Source organism: Mauremys reevesii, unplaced genomic scaffold (assembly GCF_016161935.1).
Source record: "Mauremys reevesii isolate NIE-2019 unplaced genomic scaffold, ASM1616193v1 Contig79, whole genome shotgun sequence".
Lineage (NCBI taxonomy): Eukaryota > Metazoa > Chordata > Testudines > Geoemydidae > Mauremys > Mauremys reevesii.
The window spans coordinates 1-17,775 of record NW_024100894.1 but is presented as its reverse complement, the minus strand read 5'-3'; the positions used below and the strand labels follow the sequence as shown (position 1 = coordinate 17,775).

The following is a 17,775-nucleotide window of genomic DNA, read 5'->3' as shown; positions in this document are numbered from 1 at the left end:
ATTTTCCAAGTCATCTCTGCAACCATAAAGATAGAAACTTAGGCTGAGGTTTCACAGCCACCTAGGGGATGGTATGATGACATTGCCTACAGTGCCATATGCCCCATCTGTGACTGTAGCAAATATCTCCAATGGCCATAGATGGGATATGAGATGGGGAGGGCTCTGAGTTGCTACAGAGAATTCTTTCCCAGGTGTCTGATTGGTGGGTCTTGCTGACATGCTCAGAGTCAAAGTGATCACCATTTTGGGGGTCAGGAAGGAATGTTAGGACAGATTGGCAGAGACCCTGTTTGTTTGTTTGTTTTTGTCTTCCTCTGCACATTGGGGCACGGGTCACTTTCTGATTTAAACTAGAGTAAATAGTGGATTCTCTATTGTTTAAAGTCTTTAAGTCATGACTTGAGAACTTCAGTAACTCAGCCAGAGGCTAGGGGTCTATTACAGGAGTGGGTGGGTGAGGTTCTGCGACCTTCAATGTGCAGGAAGTCAGACTAGATGATCATGATGACCCCTTCTGCCCTTGAAGTCTATATGAATTGGGTGCCCAATTCCCATTAATTTCAAATGGGAACTGGGCATCCAAATGTTTTATGGGGTTTTGAAAATCCCCCCTGTGATTTCTGAAGATGCAGATGGAGATTCTGGAGCCCAATATCTGCAGCAAGAGGTGAATTCTGCAGCCTAAGAACAGAGGAATACGCTGGGCCCAGCTGTAATAAGGAAAATAATGTTTATTGAACACCCACCTGCCCAGGCTTCCCACCACACTAGAGACAAACCCCTACAAAGTTTTGGTTGTGAGGAGTGTGACAAGGGCAGGCAGCTGGCAGAAGCTCAGCAGCAGCCCAAGATCAGCAGAGAAAACCCTCTTCACAGTGTCAGTTTCCTTCATAAGTTTCCTGGTACAAGTAAAATAAAACAACTTAGCAGAGTCTGTGGCCACGTTCACTTCATGCACAGACTGAGACCCCAAGGGCAGGGGCCCCTCTAGAGATCTGAATCAGTCACTCTGTGTCCAGTGGATGTTTCACCTCTGTGCTGAGATGCCAAACAGCATCTGCATCAGTGCCGATTGTGATGGTGGATGGGGTGATGTGGGCTCCAGTTCCCTATGAAATAAATGAAGACCCAACAGCTCACTTCACCCAAATCACCAGACATTGTCCTTGTATCATTGTCCTGTGCTATTACTGACCAACTGTACCAGTGTCCCAGCAGTGAAAATAACAGAACACCACTGGCCATCATGTACAGCCCCTAGCTAAGACCTCTCCAGCACATCATCAACGATCTACAACCTATCCTGGAAAATGATCCCTCACCCCCACAGACCTTGGGAGGCAGGCCAGTCCTCTCTTACAGACAGCTCCCCAACCTGAAGCAAATACTCACCAGCAACTACACACCACACCACAGAAACACTAACCCAGGAACCAATCCCTGTAACAATCCTCGTTGCCTACTCTGTCCCATATCTAGTCTAGCAATTCCATCATAGGACCCAACCACATGAGCCACCTCATCAGGGACTCATTTACCTGCACATCTACTAATGCGATATATTCCATCATGTGACAGCAATGCCTCTCTGCCAGGTACATTGGCCAAACCGGACAGTCTCTACATAAAAGAATAAAGTGGACACAAATTGAACATCAGGAACGGTAACATACAAAAGCCAGTAGGAGAACATTTCAATCTCCCTGGACATTCTATAACAGATTTAAAAGTAGCCATACTTGAACAAAAAAAACCTTGAAAAACAGACTTCAAAGAGAAACTGAAGAACTAAAATTCATTTGCAAATTTAACACCATTAATTTGGGCTTGAATAGCGACTGGGAGTGGCTGGCTCACTACAAAAGCAACTTTCCCGCTCTTGGTATTGACACCTCCACATCAATTATTGGGAGTGGATGACATCCATCCTGATTGAAATGGCCTGTCAACACTGGTTCTCCACTTGTGAAGTAACTCCCTTCTCTTCATGTGTCAATATAGTAATGCCTGCATCTGTAATTTTCACTCCACACATCTGAAGAAGTGGGTTTTTTACCCATGGAAGCTTATGCTCAAATAAATCTGTTAGTCTTCAAGGTGCCACCGGACTCCTCTTTTTTTGTGTGGATACAGACTAACACGGCTACCCCCGATACCTGATTCAGTGTATAGCTTTTTAAATGCCTTTTGAAGATTCTGCAGCTCATTCTAGTGCTAGTTGGAGTATAAGGCCTCTGCAGTGTGTATTAGAGAGATTAGCGTTACACTTTTCTCTGAGCAAAGCTTGTACTCCACTATGTCTTCCAGAGAAGTCTGCAGCTCCACCAAATGCACAAGCAGCCATCTGTTTGGGGTTCAATTGACAAGCATTTAACTCTTCTAAGTTGTGTGGTGTCAGAGATGCAGCCAACATAGGCGGCGAGTTATATGGGCCCGTGGTTCCCATGCTCCACCAATACTTCACCAATACTCCAGATCCATCAATGTTTGGGCCCCAGGCCCCATGCTTTGGGGGTCCCAGTGCCATGGGTCAGCAACGTGGGGCGCTCTCACTTCAGGGGCAGCTCGGAGTCGCTGTGTGCTGAGGGGAGGCCCCAGCACTGACCTGACTCACAGCCCATTGGCCGGGAACCCCAGCCAATGGGAGCTGCAGTGGGCGGTGCCAGGGCTGCCTGGCCGCGCTGACACAGCAGGGAGTGGGAGTGAGCCACAGGCAGAGTGAGCAGCAGGAGCGTGTCACTGTCAGACAGACACAGCCAGTGAGCCAGGGGTGTTGTGGGGACAGATGGAGCCATGGGCAGGGGAAAGGAGCAGCGATGGACATCCCAGGGCTGGCATAAAATACAGAGGGGGCTTCCTGACGGGGCTATAGCAACACCCCCTCTGCAGAGCAGACCTGGGCTGTGGTTGGCTCCATCCATCATTCCCCCCCGCCCCACAGAGACCCACACCACCCTCAGACACCCCGAGCCACCCCCAAAGCCCCAGTGCCCCAGTCACCACTCTCCAGAGAGCCCCCCCTTTGTGCCAAACACAGCCCCTCCCCCCCTCCAGAGCTCCCGACAATCTCCCTTTGCCTTTGCCCCCAGCCCAGCCCAGCCCAGCCCAGCCCATTCCATTGGCCAGGAGGCTCCCACTCTATTGGCTAACAGGGCCCATGGGAGCTGCACCTGTGGCAGTGCCTGCTTGCAGATGCAGACCTGCCTGGCCGTGCCGCCACAGCACGGTGTGTGGGGGGAGCCACAGGTGAGCAAGCCCTGGTTATCATCATCACAGGCCCAGCAATTCTCTGGGTATTTAATTTCACTGAGGCAAATAATTCAGTCTACTCTTCCTTTCCAGATTGTAAGTTTTCTTACAGGAGAAGTCACAAACTAAGTCTTTGCCAAGAAGTCCAGTTATAGTTTTTTCACTTGAGAAGTAGATTTTCTGATTGTTCATAAGCTCATTTATTTTGTTAACTCGGTTTCATAGGCAATTTTAAAAGTCACTTGAATTGTACCTGGTTTTTTCCATTGGTCCAAAACCACATGGAAGATGTGCAGATTTTTATTTCTGTGGGCAAAACCACGCTGTGTAGAAATGTAAAGGTTGGAGCCAGAAAAGCTCTGCAAGGGTAAGGGTCCCTCAGGAAATTGTCCTCAAGTCATTCATTCTTCTGGGCATTCCATTCTACTGGTCCCTCCTATAGTGATAGTGATCAGTGTTTCCACCCACAGGGAGAGGCAGAAGACTGGGTCAACCCTGCAGTGACTCTGCCTCTACCATTGTTCTCTGTCTGTTTCCTCCACCAGCCCCTTTGATCTCCCTAGGATTGCCCCTCCCATTACTCCCTCTGGGTCTTCTCTCTCTGGACCTTCTCATGAAGTAAAGTCTGTCATGACAGGCTCTTATCTCTGTAATGTATTTAATTTTGATGTATTTATTAAGTGTTAGTTAATGCACTATGGGAGTCTCCTTCAGCTCTCTGTATAAGTTGATCCTGTTCTTTCCATATGTTTTGCCCATAGGGTTTTCTGCAGCCCTAGGGCAGCCAGCAATAACCCCTGTGCCTTTGCAATGGGTGAGGGAAGGGGACCATGAGATCCCTATTTATGTGATTTGCAAGAAGTGTTATCATTATTCAAGGTACCAAATGTGTTTTAAATGATATAAGTGCCTTGTAAAATCCCAAAGCAAGCTCATTTCATTTCTCATATCATCTCATATACAGTATACACATTTTTCATTATATGAGTTGAAATTATTTTATATTATTATTAGCTAGGTTACTGTTGGGGTTCAGTGTGGCAAAATGTGTGCTATTTATGGGTTGAATGATTGAATGACATAATACCCCCTGGCCCCATTGTCCCTCACTAAGTCTGGGGTGGAGGCGGGGGGCTGTAGGGAAGGCCTGGTCTCACTGAATAAAGTCTCCTGCTGCAGCAGCTCAGTAGGTTACATCAAAGAGAAGCTGCAGTGACTAGGCATTGGGATGCCTGTGCCTTTAAGAACCCAGCCCTGGGAAGCCAATGGTGTGAAGTTTTTGTCTGTGAGAGGGGAAATAAAATCCTCTGGTGCACCCACCCTCTGCCCATGGGCGGCAGGTTATATATGTGTGCGGTGCCGGGCTCCAGGAATAGTCAGGGCTGGGGCCCTGCTCCAGCAGTATTTGGAGCTGGGTCTCTCCTGGCCCTGCCTGGATCGGGACCCAACACTGCGGGCCTCCACTCTCCCCCACCCGCCCGCGCACTGCGTCCCTGCCTGGAGCAGGTCCCAGCCCCCGCCTGCCACCCCTCTTCCCGTGTGTCCCCCCTGAGCCACACCGCATCCCTGCCTGACAAAAAGCAGCGCGCACCTCTCCCCTGCCTGCTCTGTGCTGTCGGAGATCGGCTCCCTGCAGAACTGCTGTCTGCTGCCCCATAATCCTAGTGCCTGCCCTCCACTAATGGCAAGGCAGGCTGCACCCTAATCCTCAGCCCCAGCCTGAGTCCCCCCACATCATGAGCCCCCCAGGCCCCAAACCTCTGCCCTAGCCCTGAGCCCCCTCCTGCATCATGAAGCCCTCATCCCCCAGCCCCAGCCAGAGCCCTCATCCCCCCGCACCCCAATCCTCTGCCCCAGCCCTGAGCCCCACATCATGAACCCCTCAGCCCCAACCTCATCCCCTGCACCCTGGTCCTCTGCCCCAGCCCTGAGCCCCCACAGCATGAACCGCTCATCCTTAGCCCCACAGCCCTCACCCCACCCTCTGCCCTAGCCCTGAGCCCCCACAGCATGAACCCCTCATCCTCAGCCTCCCACAGCCCTCACCCTGCACTCTCCTATCCAGTGATGAGCTGCCAAAATATTAACAACCAGTTCCCTCCTCCTCACCCCAAGAGGGGTCATGCCCCCACTCCTGTCCCATCCAACCCCTCCATGTTCCTTGACAGCCCTCTGCTACCATGCCCTATCCACCCTTCCCTGTCCCCTGACTGCCCCTTGCCACCCCATCCAACCCCTTCTCTCATTCCTGATGGCAACCCGGGGCCCCGACCCCCTCCCACCCCCCCGTCTCTCTGTCCCCTGACTGTCCCTGGAATCCTTACCCGTAACTGCCCCAGACTGCCCCATCCAACCCCTGCTCCTTTCTGACTGCCCTGACCCTTGCCCCGTTCAATCCCCCTGGTCCCTGCCCTCTGACTGCTCCAACACTAATCCACCCCCCTCAACTCCCCTGCCCTCTATCCAACACGCCCTCCCTGCTCCCTTACCTTGCTGCCTGGAGATGGGGCCCAGCTGGTCTGGGGCTGGAGCCCGACGCCGGGGCAGGAGCTGAGCAGCGCCGCTCGGCCGGACCCGGACGCGGACTCCGGGGCAGCAGGCGCCCAGCCCCGCCGCGCCGCCCGGACCAGGGTGGCAGGAGCCCAGCCCCCACCGCGCCGCCCGGCCGGACCCAGAGCCCGGGGCAGGAGCCCAGCCGCACCTCCCCTCCCCCCTGCCCCAGCTTACCTGCCTGCCTGCTGCTTGTTCAGGCTTCCCGTGAACATCTGATTCACGGGAAGCAGGGAGGGGAGGAGAAAGGGGCAGGGCAGAGAGGAGGAAGTGAGCTTGGGCCGGAGCTTTGTTAAATTTAGCAGCCCTTATAGAACTGGTTGTCCTATCCCCAAACTCCCTCCCAGAGTGTGCACCACCTCCCCCTTCCTATGCCCCACCCCCAGCCCCGAGCCAGCACCCAAACTCCATCCCAAAGCCTGCACCCCTCACCCCCTGCCCCAGCCCAGAGCCTGCACCCAGCACCCAAACTCCCTCCCAGAGCCTGCACCCCTCACCCCTTCCTACACCCCCACCCCCAGCCCAGAGCCTGCACCCAAACTCCATCCCAAAGCCTGCACCCCTCCTGCACCCTAATCCCCAGCCCAGGACCTGCACCCCATACCTCCCCCCGAAACCCCACCCAGAGCCTTAGGCAGGTGGAGGCAGAGTTTGGGGGGGCAGAGTTGGGGCAGGCGGGTTCTGGGCACCACCAAAATTTCTACAAACTTGCCACCCACCCCACTGCCCCAGCCAGTTCCAGGGTTTTACCCTCTGGCACCCCCGCACCCCAGGGCGTAGCTCCCACTCCTTCCACCCCCATCCCTGATTTTGCCCTTCAGCCCCTTCCTAACCCTGCTTTTAGCTGTTTCACCCCCCTGACTAGTCAATTTTCGTCCCCTGCTCAGACCCTGGCCACCCCCTGCTCCAATTCGCCCCCTTTGCCCCTTTTTAACCCTTGTAAAAAGCCACAAGCAGAATCTCACCCCTAGCGAGGACCAGGTGAAGGGCGGTGGCTTAAGCAGATGTTACTGAGCATGCTCAGTTTCTGTGCGACTGCAGAGCGCATCCTAAGCAGCAAATTCCTGCAGAGCGCAGGAAAACCTGGAACATTTCACTTCACACGTTCGATTTTTCCTTTTACCGCTGACAACAAACAGCCCCCGAGCCCGGCGCCCCCCCGCCTGGCACCCCGGCAGTCGCCTCGGTTACCTGCCCCTAAATCCAGCCCTGGTCCCCATGTCACTCACCGAGGCTGCAGCCCCAGTTCCGCACACGGGTCACGGAGCCGGAGGGTTTGGGACCGGATCCGTCAGCGTTACCGGTGTGACATCTGTAGCTGAATTGACGGGCCCGAGCCCCCACGCCTGGGGCTTATACACGCTTCAAAAGTGAAAGTAACGGTCCGCGTCCCTGGCTGGTTGGGGCGGAGCAAATTCTCTTAAAGTACCAGCCCCGCAGGGCCTAGAGCTGGCCTGGCAGGGGCAGTTTGCTGGGTGAGCCAGTGCAGGGGTGTCAGTGCCGCCCCACCCCGAGCTGCTGTTCCTGCCCCCAGGGATCGCTGGGTTCTCAGTAATTCCCCTGCCCAGCACCGCCCGCCACAGACCTGCCCGGCTGGGGACATAACGCAACAGCAGCAAAAAGCACCAGCCAGTTCCCACCCCCCACTCTCTCATGCCACCGTCCTGGATGGAGGCAGAATGAGGAAGGGGAGGGGGGAGGCTGCCGGGGGGAGGGGAGCTGAAATCCCGAGTGACTCAGGGCTGGGCTACACTTGGAAATTTGCAGCGCTGCAGCAGGGTGTGAAAACACACCCTCTGCAGCGCTGCAAAGCGCCAGTGTAGTCAAAGCCCCAGGCAGGCTGGAGCAGGCTGGACTCCGCAGGCGCTGAGGGGAGCAAAGCCAGGGAGGTCAGGGCGGGCAGCAGCTCTAGGACTCGCAGACCCCCTGCCGCCCGACAGCAGAGCTGGGACAAGAAGGGGCTGTTGGTGCAGAGTCACTTTCCTGCCTCTCCCAGAGGCGGCAGGTTTGGATAATTTTGGTGGTGCTCAGAACGGCACTGTCCCCACCCGCACCTGCCTAAGGCTCTGGGAGGAGTTTGGGTGCAGGAGGGGTTCGGGCTCTGGGAGGAGTTTGGGTGCAGGCTCTGGGATGGGGCAGGGGATGGGGTCAGGAGGAGTCAGTGGGTGGGTGCTTAACTCGGGCAGCGCCAGCTCCTGAAAACGACCCCGCACACCTCTGGCAGTGGCTCAGTGCTCAGGGTGGGGCAACGTGTGCCCCCCACCCTCCGAGGCCACAGGGATGTGCTGGCCACTTCCCAGAGAGGTGCAGAGCAGGCAGGAAGCCACTTTAGGCTGTGCCTACACTGCCACTTTCAGCGCTAATCTTTAGTCTTTCAGGAGTGAAAAACACATCCCTGAGCGACAAAAGTTTTAGCACTGAAAAGCGCCAGTATAGGCAGCGCTTTATCACCAGGTGGTTATTTTTTATCGCCGGGAAAGCTCTGTAACATGGACAGTCCCACTGTGCTGCCGGTGGTGGTGGTGGCGGCAGCAGCTGGGGCCCCAGGCCCTTTAAATCACCGAGGGGCAGCAGGAGGGGCTGGGAGGCGTGTGGGAGCAGCAGGTCGGGCCGGAGGAGAGACCCAGCCCTGAACATTGGTGGAGCCGAGCCCACAGGCCCTGAATATTCATGGAGCCCGGCACTGCAGGCCCATACAACTCGCCACCCTGCTCCCCTCAGCTGCAGGCTCAGGAGCTGGTGTCGGCAGAGCCTGGGGCTGGCCCAGGGGCTGGTTCCAGCCATCAGAGAAAGTCCCCACCCCCGACCCCGGAGGGAGTTTTAATAGCAAAATCTGAATGTCCGTAACGTCTCTGGGGGGCTCCGGGCTGGTGCTGAAGGCAGCAGGGTCCTGTCACCGCTGTAATCAGCAGGAAGCTGGAGCGAAAGAGTCCCTGGGCGCTGAGCCAAAGGGCTGGAGTCTTGTGAATCCCAGGAGTTCCCCTCCCCCCAGCCCCGCTCCTTCCCAAACCGGGAACAGGAGCAGGCGGGAGCAGAGCCCAGATCGGGTGTTGTGTCCTTGCTGCTCAGCACAGATGCTCCCAGCCACCGACACCCCCTGAAAGTCCCCCATCTCCCCAGCAGCCCTTAGTCACAGCTATAGGCGCCAACTTTCTCTGGCGCCAATGGGTGCCTGCGCCCCCCCGGCCCGGCCCGAACTCCTCTTTCCCCACCCCTGGACCGCCCCCATCCCCAAAGTCCCGTCCTAACTCCACCCCCTCCCTGCCTCTGTTGGATCCCATCCCCAAATCCCCACCTCTTTCCGCAGCGTGCCGCATTCCCCCTCCTGCCCCGTGAATCAGCTGGTTTGCGGTGCAAGGACTGGGAGGGAGGAGAAGCAGGATGCTGCAGCATGCTCACGGAGGAGGTGGAGGTAAGCAGGGGTGGGTGGGTCACAGCAGCACCCCCTCAGACCAACGTGATGTGTGAAACGGGAGGGTTTGCAGGATCAGGCCCTTGCGGGCTCTCTCATATATTATTGCTCCATATTTCATACAGGGGGAGGCAGGATTCATGAAAGAGGGTCTGAGTCAGGGAGAAGGGGGGAACGCGAGCACTGGAGCAGCATGAGAAGGGGCTGAGCTCCAGGCAGGTGAAGCTGGTCAGCCTGTCAGGAGCTGCTTCCCATCAGAATCTGTTACTAGTAGCTAAAACTCACTTGGAGCCTAAGTGTTTGCAGTAGCAGTCCCCTAAGTGCCTGTTTCTGCCTCTAGTCACGTGCATTGCTGCCACCCACTAGGAACCCACATGCCTGTTTCCTACCCAATCCAAATGCAAGACCTGGTAGTAATGGGAGACTTTAGCTGCCCCAGATACCTGTTGGAAAAGCAATACAGCAAAACAGAAAAGGTTCCAGTAAGTTTTTGAAATGGATCAGGGATGACCTTTTGTTTCAGAAGGTGGATGAAGTAACCAGGGGAAAAGTCATTTTTAGACGTGATTCTGACTAATGGGATGGAAGGAATTGGTTGTTAATCTGAAGGTTGAAGCCAGGCCTGGCTCTGGCATTATTGCCACCCCAAGCAAAAAAAAAAAAAAAAAAGTCGGGGCCACCAGAGCAGCAAAGCAGAGAGGAGTGGGGGGGACAGGGCGCGGCTGGAGCAGCAAAGCGGGGAGGAGTGGGGACAGGGCGCGGCTGGAGCAGCAAAGCAGGAGGAGTGGGGACAGGGCGCGGCTGGAGCAGCAAAGCGGGGTGGAGGGGGGAGAGAAACAATGGCGTGGCAGGCAAAACAGGGAAAAACAAAGAAAAATGCTACCGGGCGGCTGGAGCCAGGGGACTCCCTGTGCTGCAGAGTGTGCACCCGGTCTAATGGGGGGAAGGGGAGGACGCAGGAGGAGATGGGAGATCCCAAAATTATTCTGAACATTTCTGCAGGGACTGTGACCCAAGCTTCTGTGTAATGAGTTTTAATTGGCTTGCCAGGGCTTGGAATCTTAGGTAAAAGATCACTGGATCCCAACAAATGCTCTGCTCTGGACGGAAGGGAGGGGAAGGACGCGGGCTGCTCTGCTGAGTTTGCTGCAGGGCGCTCCTCTTCCGCCCCTACAGGGCGGCCGGAGCACTGAACCAAGAAAAAGCGGGGCCGTGCTGCCCTAGGATTGGGTGGAATGCCGCCTGTAGAATCTGGGGCCCCAAGCACGAGCTTGCTTAGCTGGTGCCTGGAGCCAGCCCTGGTTGAAGCCAGTTTGGGTGAAAGTGACCATGAAATGATAGATTTCATGATTCTGTGGAAAGGAAGGAGTGAGAGCAGCAGAACAAGGAAAATGGACTTCAACAAACTCTGAGAACCGGCAGCTCAGGCCACATGGGAAGAAAATCTACAGGAAAAAGGAGTTCAGGAGAGCTGGCAGTTTGTCAAAGAGACACTACTAAAGGTGCAACAGCAAGCTGTCCTGATGCTAAGGAAAGATCGGAGAACAGTAAGAGACCAATATGGCTCCATCAGGAGCTTTTTAATGACCTGAAAACCAAGCGGGAATCCTACACAAAGTGGAAACATCATGGACAAGTTGCTAAGAACGAGCACAGGAGACCAGCAGAAGCACATAGGGACAAAATGGGAAAGGCCAAGTCAGAAAATTAGCTAGGCACAAAAAGGCAATAAGAAGAGATTCTATAAATATGTTATGAGCAAGACAAAGATGAAGGAAAGTGCAGGCCCCCTACTTAGCAAAGAAGAAAGCTAATAACTGACAACCTCAAAGAAGACTGAGTGTCAGGAATCCAAGGCCTGCAGCAGAACCAGTCTCTGGGATCCTAATGTGTGCAGCTGGCCTGTACTAGGCTGTTTGGCTACAGCACCTGATTGGTCAACAGAGCAGCTCTTAAACCCAGCAGCAAGCTGCTGCTCAGACCATTGCTCATAGCTTTGATAAGGTCTGCACCTGCCTTGTTCCAGTGCTGTGCTGTTTATCTTGGCCTCAGCCTTGTCCCTGATTTGTCTCATTCTGGTTAACCCCATTCTGATTCTTGACTCAGATTCCTGACATCAGCTCTGACCCCTGGCTACTGACTCCTGCTCTGACCACTGGGCATGATCACCCATGTCCCAATCACTGACACTGAGGTGTTTAATGCCTATTTTTTCTTCAGTCTTCACTAAAAAGGTTCATTGTGACCAGATACTCAACACAATTAATATTAACTGCAAGGGGGGAGGAATGCCAGCCAAAATAGAGGAAAGAACAGGTTAAAGAATATTTAGATAAGGTAGATGTATTCAAGTTGGTGGTGCCTGATTAAATTCATCTGAGGGCACTTAAGGAACTGGCTGAAGCCATCTCAGAGCTATTAATGATTATCTTTGAGAACTCCTGGAAGAAGGATGAGGACCCTGGACTGGAGAAGGGCACGTTGTTCCACTTTTTAAGATAGGTACAAAGACGACCCAGAGAATTATAGACCAGCCAGCCTAACTTCAGTTGCTGGAACATATATCTCAAGCACTCTCCTCTGAAGGGTGGGAGACCCCAGTTCAAGTCCTTCCTCTCCCTCAGAGGGAGAAGTGAACCTGGGTCCCTTCGTATTGCAGGTGAGTGCTTTAATCATTGGGCTGAAAGCAATGAGAGGCAGGCACCTCCTTCTCTGGCCAGATTCTGACTGGGACCTGAACTGAGGTCTGCCTCTGAGCAGAGCTGCTGAATTGGGCCCAGAAGGTAAGATAAGCAGAGGGCACCTATTTTCCCGGGTTCTTGATTCGTGCTAGGGATTGGGCAGGAGATAGGTTCCTAGTGGGTGGCAGCAGTGGCTTAAAATGGTTTAAGATAAAAGGGGAAAAATAGAGGTTATGTCATGAGAGGGTCTACTGCAGACCACCAAATCAGGAGGAGGAGGTAGGTGTGGCATTTCTAGAACAAATAACAGAAATATCCAGATTGGGGAGCCCACATCAGCTGCCCAGAGCCCAGCAGTTCAGCCCTCACCTGAGGGGGAGATCCACATTCAATTCCTGCCCCACATCACACAAGGAGATTGAACTTGGGGCTCCCAGCTGAGGGCCCAGCCACTGGCCTAAAGGCTAGAAGGGAAGCAGTAGCACCTTTTTCTGTTCATTGAAACTATTCAGCAAACTCGACATGGATTCATGAATAATTTAAATCAACCTGAAATGTAACTTTTTGGCAAATAAACTATTTCTCCAAAACATTTCACCCAGCTCCACTTCAAACCTGTCTGAGCAACTTAGGAGCCCAAATCCCAGTGATTTTGCTCTGAGTGACTGTAAAATTACCAGAAATACACAGGTGGAGGGGCCCCGGCTCCCTGGCCCAGCTCTGGATTCTTGGCCTGGGGGTGGGGTCTCAGGGGGGCGGGGCCTTGTGGCCCTCCACTTTTAGGCAGAGTTGGTTGCACCTGCTGATCATGTATCTCCAGCTAATGACTGTGCCAGCCACCTTCCTCACTCTCATTAACCAGCCCTGGGTCAGAGATGGGAACTTTCACACCAAAGCTCTGGAGACACTTTGTATGTCTCTACACCCGCAGCAGTGAGTCTCAGAACCAGGTCGACAGGGGCTCTCAACCTGGCTCTAAAAATAGCCGTGTAGATGTTTGGGCTCAGGCTGGAGTCAGGCACTGGAGCCTGGGGAGCAGGGGGGGATTCCCCAGACACAATGTCTACACAGCGGTTTCTAATGCTATAGCACAAACCCCATGAGCCCATGTTTGGTGCCCTGGCTCTGGGACTCGCTGCTGTGGGCTGTGTAGATGAAACCTTCATGCTTAAAACATGAGACTTTTCACAAAGCCAGAAACTAAATTTTCAACCTGTGCCTAGCCAGATTGGCCACAAATGTCCAGAGTAGAGCTGCCAATTAATTGCAGTTAATTCCTGCGATTAACTGAAAACAAAATTAATGCATTAATTTTTTTAACAAGTTAATTGCATATTTGTGAGCAGATTGGGAGGCTGAAGAAGCCCCAGCCTGTAACTCCGTAGGCAGCGGGACAGCTGAAGCCCCAGAGCAGAGCTGCTGAGGTGCGTGTGGGGTTTGAAGCCACAGCTCTGCAGGCACCCCAAGCCCCGGCACCTGAAGGAGGCTGAAGCTCTGAGACCCCAGCCCTGAGGCTATATTTGAAAATATAGAACCCCCAATGTAAATAAATGGTGTTCTAATATAGTTTAATAGTGTGATTAAAACTGCAATGAATCGTGGTTAATTTTTTTAATTTGTAAACAACAGCCTAGTCCTGAGTTTTCTCCCCAGGCTGGAGAGTGCTAAAGTGCTATTGTAGGGGGGAAGCAATTTAATGTCACACAGAGATGGGGGATGATCAAGGTTAACGTGGGAAATGTATCCTGGCTTTAGCTCTGGAGTCACAACCAGTCTCAATAATAACAAACCCCTGTGATCAAGTGGGAATTGTCATAATATTTTTGAATACTGTATGTTCCTCAGTTTCCTATATAGGAAGGGTTAAAAGGTGGTGGGGGAAAGGGTATTTTCTTTTGCAGGAGAATCCAGCTGGGGCTGACAAATACCTGACTGGGGCCTGGGCCCAGAGAATGGCCCAGAGATTTGTTATCTGACAACTGATGACCCTGTCCAGGACAGGAAATCAGCCCGTTCTGACCAGCTGGAGAACAAAGAACTGAGCTGGGGTGCCTACAGTGTGGGACAGAGAGACACAAACAGAGGCAGCTGGACTGGGTCTCGGGGTCTGAGAGCCCTGGGCTCTGGTCTGACCCAGATGGACTAAGCTGTAACTTTCTGTTTTCTATGCTAATCTAAGGACTTTCTACACTGTGTTCCAGACAACCTTCTTAATAAACCCTTCTGTTTTCACGCTCAGCTGAGAGCCACTCTGGTCTATGGATGGTGTGGAGGTGCACTGCTCCTTGGATCTGCAAGTTCTTCTCCGATTCAGGTGGACTCACGGCCCCAGGGAAGTCCAGTTCCCAGGAGGTGATGAAGCCAATGGGCTTAGCCCAGAGAGAGAGTGACACCAGAGGGGGTTCACATTCTGATGCTGGTTCCTCCCTAAGGGGACTGTGCCAGGAGCTGTTCAAGAGCTGTGGATCTAGACACCCGGCTGTGCTCCTCCTTGCCCGAGATCTAGCTGCCCGGCTTTGCCAGAAGAGCGTGTGAGTCCCCTCTATGGAGATCTCTGTGTGCTTGGCACTGATGCGCTTCCCAGTGCGTCTGCAGGGCTTGTGCACTCCTCAGACAGCTGCTCCAGGCTGGGGGCACCTTTCGCTGCTCCCCACAGAGTTTACAGGTTCCAGAGGCCCCAACAGGAAGAGGTTTCTCTGGGACCACAGACTCTGACACGTTTCTATTCCTGGCCGGCTCTCCTGCCCCTGCGGTGCGGCAGAGCTGCACCCATTGGAAGAGCTGGGTCTGCCCCTCCACAACTGCATGAGGACATTGTCTGTGTCCACATCCCTTCCCACTGCCCCATTCCTGGGATTAGGTATCAGAAACCCCAGGGCCCCTCCCTTCACCCGCTTTGAGCTGTCAGAGCTGGGACAGGAGCATTGTGGGATAGCGCTGGGAGTTACGTGCACTGCTGGGATAATTGTGCCCAGTGATCTCGAGCAGCGGCTTGATGCGGGCGGGCCGAGATCGCCTGCTCCAGTCAGTCGACCTACATGGTGGCTGACACATCTCCCACGCTATTGAGACCATGTGGGTGTGGGCAGGTGTGGGGTGGGACTGGTCAGATTTCCTGCTGCAGACAAACAGGGCAAGAGGCCCAGGGGCCTGAGCCTGCTCCGCTAGAGCCCCAGGCGTGTTCACAGGAAAGCTGCACTGGGTTAACTCAATTGCTCCAAAAATTATTTAGAACCCTGGTGCAGACCCCTGTGTGACTCGCAGCTCTGTGGACCTTGGGCTGGTTTGGGTTTAACTTCATGTTGGTCAGGAAATGACCTGAGCTGAACCCGACTCAGCCAAAGTCTGGGCACAAACTGGAACCGTCCAACCGACCTGCTTCTGGCAATTCCTAGGAAATGCCAGGCAGAGGACAGGCTCAGGGAGGATCAGAACTCGTTTCTCAGGGCTCGGCTGAGTCATCTGCTATTCTACTCTCCTTGTGTTGTGCCTGCACAGAGATGGGAAGCCTCTGATCTGTTGTTTCTCCTACTCGCCCAATGGGGGTTATTCCCTAACTGTGCCATCTCCAGCTCTGGGGGTACTGGGCATGATGCCAGGAGAGTTGCAGGAGCAAATCTCCCGGGTAAGGAGCTGGAGTCCTGCCACTTGTCTTAAGTTACCTCTGCAGATCCTTGGGCTCTTCTGGGGTCCTGGAACAACAACTGGGAGAGAGTACGGCGGGTTCCACACAGCAGAGTCACCGGAGGCGAGGATCATGTGCGATACGGGCTGCTCCCACAGCACCCGGCTCTGCACCGTCTCACAACAAACCAGGGTTCAACAGGCTCAAGCTCCCCTCGTCTTTCTCCCATGTTTTCTAGCTGGGTTTCTCTCCTGTGTGCAGATCCCGTCACATCCAAGCAGCCCAGGGGCTGCTCTGTACAGGGAACAGGCTCCCAGCAGCTGTTCCCTGCCCTAAGACAAGTACCAAGTTTCTCCACCTCTCTGCAACCAGCCTCTGGAAGAGAGAGGAAAAGCCCATCACTGGCGGTGGGTCCAGTGTCCCCAGGGCTAGAAATCACAGCTCTGTCAGATGATACAATAGGGACACAGAAGTGGGGACTAAGGGACAGGAGTCAGCTTCTCATGGGCATTTCAGCACCACCTACCAGGACCTGGAGGACTGAGGATCCATTCTCCAGGCCCAACTGCTCCCTCAGTTTCTCCTCCTCAGCTCCAAGGGGCATGGTCCTCCCCATGGGAGTGCAGGGTCTAGGACGTGGACACTGCCCACACGGCCTGGGCTGGGACACTCCAACCTTCCCCACAGGCCCCGAGTCCCCCCCTCACTGCAGGGCAGACTTTGGGCCATGACAGAGCTGGGGCCAAGTTGACCGCCCCCAGCCCCATTAATGATCCCCTAGGCCAGCCCGATCCAGGAGGTTTCCAGCTGATGCGGGCAATCCCCTCCCAGGGTGGGTCAGCCCACAGCAATGGGGACAGAGGCTGGATCCAGAGGTAAACTGTCCACTGTCAGAGCACTGGGGGGCTGGGTTAGTAGCCTGATCTCCAGGCCTCTTCCTAACTTTGTGAGGCATGGGGTGGTGCACCTGCTCCACGGTGCTTCTGACACCTAGAGGGAAGGAGAGATGGGCAAGTCAGTGCCCATGGTGCCTTCCCGGGTGGGCTTTTCATCTCTTCCTCTCATCTCTCCTGGTCCAAGCTCTCCCAGCCGGGCAGCAGTCTTGTTCGGCAGGAACTGGCGCAGCCGCTCACTCGGACACCTGTGCCTCTCCACTTCCCTCTGCCTCTGGGGTGCACAGAGAGATGCAGGGAGCAGAGCAGGGGACACAGGGTGAGTGGGGTCAGAAATGGCACAAAGAAGCCTTGTCGAGGCTGCTGGGTTTCATTCAATATCTTTGCCAGGAGACTGCCAATGCTGCTAGAACTTTGCTAGTACAAAAATGTCACCAAATGACCAACCCAGTCCCATCACTGCCAGCAACAGATTTTAAGTGTAGCTCAGGGCTTGGCAGTAGTGCTGCCCAAACCACCCAATGGCATTGCTGGAGCGTGGACATTCAACCTGGGATCAGCACAAATCTCCCCTGCTTCACCGGACCCTGCCACATCTGTGCATGACCAGCAGTGTTACTGGCCTCTCCTGCCCCAGTGCTGAGAGGCGGAGCCAGAAGAGCTGCTCCCAGCTACCTGGGTTGAACCCATTGACCACCAGGCAGCAGCCCAGCAGGCTCTCAAGTGCCAGGCACTTCAAGTGTCCCTTCCCCTCTGCATGCTCCTGCCTCGCGATGGGCCACTGCTCTCAGGATCCTTTAATTAGCAGCAGCCCCTTAGGGTCTGATCTTTCCCTTGGCTTCTCCACCTCCCTGGATCCCGGAACCTAGGCGTTCAGCACCCACCGCCTCACACAGTGAGCTGCCTCACAACAGAATCACCTAGGCTGGATGCCTGAGAGCTTGTACCCACAAAGGGAGCCATACCCCAAGTACTTACTCTTATGCTGTATAAATGAAAGTTTATTAGATATCTGGGAACACAGCGCAGACAGTGCTTAAGTTAACAGACAATGGAAAGGTACCGCGCAGATTTTATGGGTCTGTCCAAGGCCCTCTGACACCTCAGCAATCCCCGGTTTAGAAGCTTCTCTCACTGCCTCAGCAGCCCCATTTAACAACCCCACCTGGCCCCACCCATTCCAGCTGAATTTTTGTAGCTTTCTTCCTAAAGAGGTGGGGACCATCCATGATCATTGTTTGGTGCCAAACGTCCAGGCAATTGGAGTGGCCATTGTCTTTTGGGACTGTCCATGGGCATGGGGCCCCCAGGCAGCTGGGAATCGGTCTGGGCTGTATCTCTGGGTCTCTGCAAAAAGAAACC

At 54.2% G+C, this 17,775-nt stretch overlaps 1 long non-coding RNA gene across 1 annotated transcript; it reads right to left on the bottom strand.

The window, feature by feature from the left end:
- Positions 1-793: 793 nt before the first annotated feature.
- Positions 794-7,119, bottom strand: LOC120394798. Its single transcript, XR_005592407.1, has 3 exons — positions 7,032-7,119; positions 1,542-1,623; positions 794-1,112 (listed from the first exon to the last, which is right to left on the bottom strand). It is a non-coding gene; the product is annotated as an uncharacterized LOC120394798 (long non-coding RNA).
- Between the last annotated feature and the right edge of the window lie 10,656 nt (positions 7,120-17,775).